A 10,498-nucleotide genomic window follows, 5' to 3' on the forward strand; every position below is an offset into this window, starting at 1 on the left:
CATAAACACTTCCCCAGCTTTCATTCAACCATCCTGTCCCTGCTTGCCTAGATCTGCTGACTGTGGCTCAGGTGATCTTGGAGGGTGGCACTGAGCAGGTGCATGGAGCAGTGCCAACATTACTCATCTTCATACCAGAAGGACAGAGTCACTGGGCAAACAAGAAAAACTTCCTTCTTTTAACTAAAAACAAGAACAATGTCACCCGGAGGGGTGCAAATAATACACATACCCATTATATTAGATCATCAGGCAATTATAGCGAGAGGCCACCAGAACACCCGAAGATTGATCACAGTTCTAACAACTCTCTGGGCCAAACCAAGTCCACCTTTAGCAAGGACTAGACTGCCTTGCTGAGAACCACTAACCATTCTCCTCAAACGCTCATGGTATTGGGATTTGGGCGCAGAACAGCACAGAAAGCCTGGCAGGCCTGAAGAAAAAGCAGCAAGTCACTTGGCCTGACTAGAGATAAATAAGTCAAGACACCAACACAGGAAGACCCCCCTCTAAATAACATCTCTAAGGAAAAAACTGAAAGGACCTTACTTGACCTTTGAATTACTGCTCCCCCACTATAAAGTATCAATTTCTTCACAGGGAAGTACCTATAATCTTCACCAACATAATTTAGGGTTTATATTACAAAGGAAAAAAAAAAAGAGAAGAATAAACACTTACAGAGCCTGGTATAAATAGGAATGCTTCATGGCTTTTAAGCATTTTGATAAGAATGCTATGGAATTTCAAGTTCCTCCACAAAATTTCCAAAGTCAGAGGGGCAGGAGGATTTATTCTGAATATACTGGTCTAACAGCAAAACCAATCTAGATATATTCATCCTGCTACTTTTGTTGGGAATATCTCTACGTGAATACATCACACCATTCAGTAACTTAAAACTATTACACAGCACTACTCACACATCTGCAGAGACAACCCTTTAGTGGCATGTACTGCAATTTCTGCATATTTAATGAAACACTAATTCCAGCACAGGCGACGGGAGCTCTGCTACTAACTTCATAAAGGCCAAGATCTCACCTTATAGATGTCTTCCTGACAAAACCAGATCAAGCTCACACAGGTTTAGTCACATCAGGTCTCATTTCAGAGGACTGCCTCCCAGACCATATCGAGCAAGATTCATCTGCTTCAAACTTCACAGATTTCCAGTAATTATCCTTGTAGAATTGGGGAATTGTTGTAAACCCAAGCTGCAATTTTAATTCAAGATCAAGTTTTGTTTTGTCTTTTAAGAATGCTCCACTTCTTGCTGCTGCTAGCACTCAGGCAGCGCCCTGTTTCTGTCGTCAGCAGCCCCTGTCCCACAACTATCCCAAGTATGCCTCAGCACCATTTTCATTGCATTGTGTGGTTTCTCCATTCCTTCACTGATTTAGTCCAGGCCTCTACTCGGGGCTCTCAGATAATGAAAACCATGTGAGAGTAAAATGTAATCTTCAAACACGCAAACCAGTTTCATGTGCATTATCAGAACGGAGAAAAACGTTGACAGTGCATCATTTGTCCCTACTGATAGGATCAGTCTGTTTTAATTGCTGGTGAGATAAAAAAAGATTAGAATCACCATCTACATTAAGAATAAAGTAAAAATTCGAACCTAAAAGCTTAAGTCCTGAAAACAATGGAAACACAACCCCCGAACAGATATATCTGTTTTATGCTACCTTAAGGTAGCTTTTCCTCATATGTCAGTTGTGACATCCTGAAAATTTGTATTGTAAGTTGACACACATAAAAACTGCAGGTGGAGAAGGGCATAGAGAAGAAAGCAATCACTATGGCTTAACTTTAGCATGGAATTTTCTGGCTTTTTCTAGCATTACCACAATTTAAACTATTTTAAGCCCCCATATGGAGGAGCTCTTCTTATTTCACAAAGCAGTTTTACAGAATTTAATGGGACTAGTCACAGAATACGGAAAGCAAGCAGGCATGGCCTCTCCTTTTTTCAAAGGGCTGCCTTTTTTTTTTTCTTTATAAAAAGAAACAGTTAAAATGCAGGTAACTTGCCAGTTGTCAGTCAGCCTAACAGAGCTCATTCAGAGATGCTGTGGCTCAGGGAAGGGAACAAACCTAATGCAGTACTGGGACAACCCAGTATCATGAAGCAAGCCCGTTTTGTGATCTCAATGGGTAGCACGGGTTGAAAAGACAGATCTGCATTTTTTTTTTAAAGTAAAACCCAACAGAAGATCCAGACCACCAAATTTTTAGAAAGCAAGGATGTTATAAAAGTGGTTTTGGTGTTGTTCTTTTATCATAACCACCTGGGTTTTTCATGTGCACCTTGTAAAAACCTTTAATGACTTGTAAGATGATTAATTAAGCCTCACCACCACACTGGGAGGAAGATATTAGTACGTTCGTTTTAGTGCTGCACTGATTGGCTAAGTCCTGGCCTACGTTTGTGTTTTTGTTGCCACAACTATGTCACTCAGGGAATTGATTTCTTTCAATGTAACTATTCCAGCAACCACTCTAAAGCAGATGCAGTTACACTAGGAAATAATTGTTTTTAGGTATATTACTTAGGAAACCTTGTGTAAACCATACCAGTAAAACCTCTTCCTTGCTAATATAAACTTCATTGCTACTAAAAAGATTTTCCATAATAACTGGAGCAGCAAATATTTTAAGCATAGATCCTGCCTAAATGGTTTGGATCGACAATGTAGGCATCCCAGAACTTGTGCAAGCAGAAGGCAGGGGAACTTTCTGAGTATTTTCTACAGCTGGAGAAGATACTTCTGCAAGGTATCCCTAGCAGCTGCAGAAACAAAAGTTAGAGCTACACAATATTCCCCTAATGAAGGAAATCTGCATGTTTGTTTTGATGGTGCAGTGTCAGCAACTAGTAATGCACCACGATCTTATGCCACTCAAGCACCAGGATGTGCTAAAACGAACTTCACTGAATATGCAGAAACCAAAGGTAACACATTGCTCCTTAAGCACAAATCCAAAATAATTAACCTTGCCCCAGCTCTCATTCAGAGCTGTAGCCAATGCCAACAGCGCTTGCAGCAGGAAGTGCATTGAGCTCTCCACTGCCTGAGGAATGCGACTGCTAGGGCCTCACTCGGGCTGGAAAACCTGCTATCCTGTGTCTCACAAGGCAACACATAACCGAAGTCCTCCCTCAGAGCCGTCTGCCTCCCACAAGCACCATCTTGGGCCCTGATCTCCGTTTCAGCCTTTTGAGATTGCTCCATGGAAACATCCCTTCAAAATGCCACCTGAGCAGTTTGGGATGGGGCCAGTGGTCTCCCATACGAATTTTCTCTTGCCATCCCTACTTCCCCAAATCAGAAATGCACTGGTCTTTTGCCAGGTGGTAAATCCACACTTCTTTCCCCACGGGTGCTAAGATTTTTTATTACTTTTTCTTTTTTTAAACAAGACCTGAGTGTTCCACACCCGATCCCAACTTGGCAACCGCAAAGGCCGTTTTTTTTCATGTCACTTTGGAGTGCTCTTTTCTGCCTGCTCTCTACAGTTCCCTGATCTTACCCAAAGGTAGGGTGGAACAGTGTACATAATTGCTCTCACTCTCTTCAACCTTTATCATTCTGCAGTAAAAAGTGTTTCAAATTTGTTTGTACCTATTACGAAGATCAGCATTCAGTTGTGATGATTTCAGTAAACTACAGATTACCAATTCCTTGTGAACCTCCACAGGCTATCTTACACTGTTTTTATGTTCTGTGTCTCCAGAAATATGGAGGATGTTTCAGCTTTGTTTCTTTTCAAAAATACAATGGGAAAACTAGGAAGATGGGTTTTCCCACCCTGCTTTTCCCAAGCCCCACAATAAGACAGGCTAGCCCTAGTATGAAGCAATAAAATTTGTTTCAGCTGAACACAGAACCACCCAAATTAGAACAGCAGGAAAAGTCCACCAAACCCTTAAGTGAACAAAGTCACTGAAATGTGGAATTACTTTCCTTGAGGGTTACAGTAAATAATGCTAAGAGATTAATTCTTTTAAAAAACAAGTTATGCAGAGACACAAAGCATTTTAAAGCAAACAAACATTACTGTGATACAACTCTTAGACAAGGTCTTACAAATGCTAATTAATACATTAAAACAAAAACTTAAATTGGCTTAATACATAAACATTCATATAAGAGAACTGCTCAACAACATCTGGGTCTACAATTAGACACTGTAAGTGCTTTGCTAATACAAATAATAGCAAGGCCTTTAAAACCCAATTTTATTAGATCAGTGAACTTTTTTAAACAAAGTCTTGGTTCTATATTCTAACCAACAGTGATGAACCTTATATAGTCCAACAGTAGCTATCAAGGAAAATGGCCAAAGACCTCTCCAAACTCCCAAAGATTTTCAAATATTTAGTATTTTAAAAAATTAAAGGTTATTTTAAGCTTACACACAACCAAACTAGACAACAGTCATTCTGAAAGAGGATGAGAAAGTAAAAAAGCAACAAGTATGAATGGCAGTATTTATCTCTGAACCCCTTCTGCAGGACCAAGAATGCAGACTGCGTGCCAGTAAAATATGAGACGATTCAGCTATTAGAAACAGGAGAGAGCACTCACTTTTGCAGCACCAACCTAGCAATATGGGAGCTTTTCACAACAAAGCATGACACATCGAACAACCATCATGAAGGATGACCACAACTCATGATCCCCAGGCGCCACAGGAGACTCCAACACACGCTCTTCCTTCACTTAAGCTAAGCACCTCACATAACCACTACTCTACTAAGACATTATTTTAAGGCTTTGAGAACTCTATGTTTCCACAGGCCTTTTTATTTTGTTTTCAGTTTTTTGGTTTGTTTACAACTTTTTCTTTTCCATTCCTATTCATTCACCTATTTCCTACTCATTCAACTATTCATTCCTCATTCACCAATCTTCCACCTACATCAAACGGCTGGTTTGCCCTGAATGGCCATTTATACACAGGTAAGTTTCAAATATATTCTTACTTAAAAAATTACATCCAAGTGTCTATGTAAACACAAATTTCATCAACCCTGAAGAACTCCTTTCACTTACAGGCACAGTAGGCAAGTAAGACAAATATTACATTGCCTATTTAAAAATGAATTGCTCCTAGGAGCTCCCTTACATTGTTATTCCCCAAAGTTGTTGAGATTTTTTTTTCTGTCTTGAAGATTACATTTCAAGGCTACTCTGGAGAGCCAAGTAAAGTGCAAGGTTTGGATATTTGCTGACTTTAGAGTTCTTCATAAAGTACAGTATTTTCACATGGATACAATTTCAACATCAGATCTGTTCAAAGCATGAACCAAATACTTTCACAAAAGCTGAAGGTATGGCCTTACCGAAGAGGCTGCAGTATGCAATTCTTCCTGTGGCCGGCACTGCATTCCGGAGCTGTTTGGGAATACACTCCTGTCTAAAAGGGTTCAACAACTGAGAAGCTCCTGCAGCCAAACTGAACTCATAGGGCAGCTATGTGCCTGTTCTTTCACAAAGACAATGATTTAAAGCCTACAATATGATGATGCCATTTATGGCGCACATATGGAGAGAAGATCAGGCACGAGAGATAGATGAAAGTCTAATCTAGAAAGTAACTACTCATCAGAAAGTAAGACAAGCAAAAAATTCCTAAAAGCAGAAAATGAGCTTACGGAAATCGGTTGTGGCCCAGATTCAACACAATGGACTAAATAATTTTGACAAATCCTCTAGTGCTTCCTGAAACTTTATAACCCCAGCAACAGGCAATTTGGAACACTCCTGTAAAGAACCAAGAGATCCAAGTCCTCTCGTGTATTTCAGTGGATAGAAGAGGAGAAAGAGAGCCTTGAGCCTTATTGCCAATCACCAAGAATGGCCATTCTCACACTATTATAAACATTTGGTCTCCATGGAAGGGGGATACCTAGAAGCAAACATTGGCAACCAAGGACATTCCACTCCCACTATATCGTCCACAATAACAAGGAGAAAAAAAAAAAAATAAAATCCATAAGGCTGTTTCAATTAGGAAACCTTTGAGAAGACTTCTTCGAAAGTGAGTGTCTGAAAATACCTTGAAATATGGGAATGTGCAACAACAGTTAGATGGGGGAAAACAGGCATCTTACTTTACTCTGAAAGCATTTACACTTTACCCCAAAGTGGGAACACCTAATAATCCAAGAACCTTTTGCCAAGAACAAGGTCATAGTTTTCTTTTTAATTCAGAACAGAACCTAACACACACCACATTCTGCACCGAACAGAGAATCTCATAATTTACAGGTGTTTGGAGCCAGGTTTTCGTTTAATACAAACTCTTAACATGTAAGAACTTTCTTATATTGGGCTTTGTCTTCCTGTCGGGTTACAGTTCTGTAGCTCTTTAAAAGCTGTCAGTAAGAATGAAGCAAGAACTGCAAAACGGAGTTCTGCCCCAAGAGAGATATGAACAGATAAATTCATTCACAGCTAAAAGTACTTATACATTAACATACACTTGGACTGTTGATAATTCTAGAATTAAAGACTTATCTCTGTATATACACTAATGTGACAACAACCTAAACCTACATCAGATTTTGCTCCATGTTAAGAAAATAAAGCCTTTAACGAGCTGAAATTTTACTTCAGCTGTTCATTCATTGTAGCGACAGTGAGCCCTAGTCATGGACCAAGACATCATTGTGCTGTGTGCTATACAGAATTAAATGGTGCAAGTTGTTCCATCAAAAAAAACACCACCACCCCCCCAAAAAATCACATTACACTCAACTAGAGACAAAAGGAAGGGATAGAAGAGGGAGAAGCGTTTATGCTTTGAGAACTTGGGGCTTGCAAATTCTCGATTTCACTGTCATGGTTAGGAAAATGTGGCAGTAAAGCAATGCAACCTTATTTCTAAATAAACAAAAAGATTGGTCAGTCTGCTGATGAAAGACAGGATAAAGAGAACAAGAGAACTATTAAATTATCTGCACTTCTGGGATTCTTGCTATTCTTTTGCAAAGTGAATGGCTTATGCTAATCAGGATGCATCTGAAATACATCATTCAAGCCTTCTTGTACAAATATAGTTCTTATTTATCCAGAAAGATCCCCACCAGCTGGCAATGTTTGCATACAATGTTAAACCCAACTTCAAGAGCCCATGCATTATGAGTCATTTTACATTTAAAAACATTAGTTTTCTTAGCTGTTCTTGAAGATGGTGTATCTCATGAGAAGAATTTTAGTGGAATTCAACTACACTATGTTACTGTTCTACTTCCTCTAGCACAAAGAAGTTACAAGTTTTCTGTTGTTTGGTGGGTTTTTTCCCTCTTAACGGTGCTTTGCCTACAGAACATCTTTGGAAAAGGGACAAAAGGATTTGCACCAATCCCTTCTATATGAATCAAATATTTATGCTATGGCCTCTTCAAGCACTTTCATCTAGTAACCTATGGAATGTGATCTCCTGACCTTAACACTCAAGCACGTCTAAATCAGCTGCCCTTTGAGCTGTATTACAGACTACAGAGAATTTTTATACATTTGTATTACAGGCATATGAAAACCTTGTGGCCCAGCTGTGGCATTCTGTGCTACAAAGCATACGTTAGTCCAAAGTCGCTCAAGCGTGCTTCAGGAAAGAGCAATACTTTCATTCTCCCATGCTTATGGCACAATCTGCTGTCATGTGTCACCACAAACAGGTAGAATGATGAACCATGCTATCAGTATATTAACCAGCCATGACAATTTAAATATGTGTCATGCCAAACAATACCACAATTACGAGGTGCCAGCACCACTGCAATCCCATGGCCCACTATATGACCCATTCTGCCTACTCCGCACTGCCCAGCTTCCTTTCTGCCTCCAGGCTCCTCCCCAGGACAGGCAGCGTTGCCTGCAAAACATCTCCAGAATCAGAAAGACAACAAGCTTGGGGAAAACCGGGCGCCCCTTTCCCTCCTCCTGGAAATCCTAGCCTTTCCTCAAGAAAGCACTAGAGCAGAAACAAATCATTCTGTGTTGTGTTTATGGCTCCCAGAAATGTCTTAAGGACTGGGGTTATGTTGCAAGTGTCCTGGAGAAAAAGAGAGGGAGACCAAGTGCCCCAGATGAACCTGCAACTTCAACTATGGGACAAATTTTTCCAGGGTCAGCTCATGACCCTGCTCCTAGGAGGAGCAGTCACTGAGGTAACCCTGGGGAAAGTCTGACCCAAAGATTTAACAGGGTCATGATCTGGATGCTAGGGTTCATGTTTTTCTATCAGCTCTGAAAAACCAACGTGATGCTGCCTATCACTCACACAGGAGCAGCCCAAGGGTGCAGGGCAAGCTTGAGAAGATGGTTCTTGTGTTCCCACCCTGATATGGCAGAAAGGCTCAGTTTCCAGAAAAAGTCAAGGGTAGCAGAAGAAAGTGACACAGCAGCCAAAACCTATGCCACGTCCTCTCCCCCAAGATGGATGCTGGTCAGTCACCTACCCCAGTCCTCTTGCAAGGTGCCCCACTGGCTGTTGCAACTCAGCGGAGACTGAGGCGCCCTCAGTTCTCTGAGGGTCCGTCAGCTCAGAGCACGCTGACTTGCTGCCCCCCCTCTAAGGCAGGAACAGGACACCTTTTCCACCTTCTTTTCCCACCGATATCCCTACAGGGAAGAGGAAAGGAAAAAAAAGAAAGAGGAACAGAGACCACAACAGACCAATATGTAGCATTTCCTGTATCATCTGCAGGAAAAACCCACGCAGTGGGGAAGAGCACGATGTCAAGGCTGGTTTCAGCACATAAACAGCCAGATCCTCCTGCTGGGGGATGCTGTGTGTTTCCACAGGGAACAATATAATTCTCCCTGCAAAGACGAGTCCTACTACCAGCCACACAAAATTCCACAGGCCCTTGCCTTGCACAAAGGACTGGTAGCAATGAAACATGGCCGTGAGGAAGTGGGTATGGGGGTACAGAGCTGGGGTAGAAGGAAAATCAGAAATTCACAGCAGTATTATCACTTGTAAAGCAGCACACATTCAGCGCTTGGCCCCTAGAGAAAGGAGTATGCTACAAAATATGCTTCCCTGCACAGAGACTGGGCCTCCATCCAGTTATTATGTGCACATGTCCCTGCTGCGTTTTCAGTCTTACTTTAAAAAAAATCTTAAAACAAAGAAAACATATCCTCATACTCACTCTGTACAGTGCCAAGCATGTTCCTAGCCACGTTCAATTATCTGTTAAGGCGTGTTAATTATGGGTTCAACACTTTTACACCTTGTGACACAGCAGTAAAGCACTTAATGTAAAACAAATTCCAGTGTGAAACAAGGAATCTCAACTGATTGTGGAAGCCCTGTTTGCACGCGTGCATACGTAAATGCACATACATGCTTCTCTGTGAAGCATGACGAGCAAAGACAATCTTAACACGTGGGTTACAAGCACAATGACTGCGATTATTTTGTCAAAAGAAAAGAGCACCACAAGAAACACGGCTGCTTTCAAACACAGCCTGACACAAACCCACTTCAGCGACTTCCACAGAATTTTACTTTATCCAGTTACACACAAGTACATCACTACTAATTTTGGCTATTTACTGCCAGCGGTAAAAAGAGCGGGTGAACGTATTTGTTTTGCAGGAATTGTGCAAGATGAAGAGTAACCTTTACAGGAGAGAGAAGTGATGGGCAAAAGCTGACAGAGAAGAGAGCCAGTCTAACTCCCAGGTTTAGGCTGCAAGAATGAATGCCGAGTCCCTTGCGCCATGCGCTATGAGTCTCTTACCTACTGATCTGCTGAAGACAAAAGGGTTTTCTTCTTTTCAGAAACTGGACACTTGGAGCTCGTTGGGTCAGTCACACAAAGCTTCCCTGCTGCCAAAGGTATTTTTTTTCCCTCGGGTTTTTGTTGTTGTTGTTTGGTTTTTTACCCCGGAGAGTAAAGGGCAGAACAGTGGATTCAGCAGGGGCAAAGGGTGGAATTCAAGACTCAACAGGCGGACTGCAGAGCTCTCTCCAAAAGATGTTGTATTTCAAGGCGCTTTCATTCGCAAATCCTTCTTCATCCCCAGTGTCAATAAAACTGGAGGGGGGGGGAGTAAACTTTTTAAACTGCAGAAATAAACTGGACTCCACAGAAAGGGGAACGTGATACGAACTGGATTTGTGGCTCGACTTTTTCTTTTATTAAAGATAAATATACTTTCAGACAGGCAATCAAGACAGATGGGTAAGAATCCAATACGGCCAGACAGGACCTGCCCGCAGTCCCTGGAAGGAGGATAGCGGTATCTCAAGAACGGCAGAATAAACAAAAAGAAGGGACAGTCTGCGTCCCGGCGGAGGTGGCCCGGCGCAGGCTCCGCTGTCAGTGGCAGCGCCGCCCGCGGCACTCGCAGCGCCCGCGGCCCCGGCAGGGAAGGTCGGCCCGCAGCATCGCGGCCGGGGGAAAGCTGCTCCGCTCCGATCCGCTCCGCGCCTCCTTCTCCGCGGTTACCTGTGCGCAGCGGGG

At 42.0% G+C, this 10,498-nt stretch overlaps 1 protein-coding gene across 1 annotated transcript in view; it reads right to left on the reverse strand.

The window, feature by feature from the left end:
- Positions 1 to 9,852, reverse strand: part of AMOT (angiomotin) — a 48,241-nt gene extending 38,389 nt beyond the window's left edge. Inside the window, exon 1 of the mRNA XM_010569036.1 lies at positions 9,773 to 9,852. The gene's annotated coding sequence lies outside the window, so the exon portion shown is untranslated. The remainder of the gene's footprint in view (positions 1 to 9,772) is intronic.
- Positions 9,853 to 10,498: the final 646 nt, after the last annotated feature.

This window comes from Haliaeetus leucocephalus, unplaced genomic scaffold (assembly GCF_000737465.1).
Source record: "Haliaeetus leucocephalus isolate CR32 unplaced genomic scaffold, Haliaeetus_leucocephalus-4.0 Scaffold262, whole genome shotgun sequence".
NCBI classification, from domain to species: Eukaryota; Metazoa; Chordata; class Aves; order Accipitriformes; family Accipitridae; genus Haliaeetus; species Haliaeetus leucocephalus.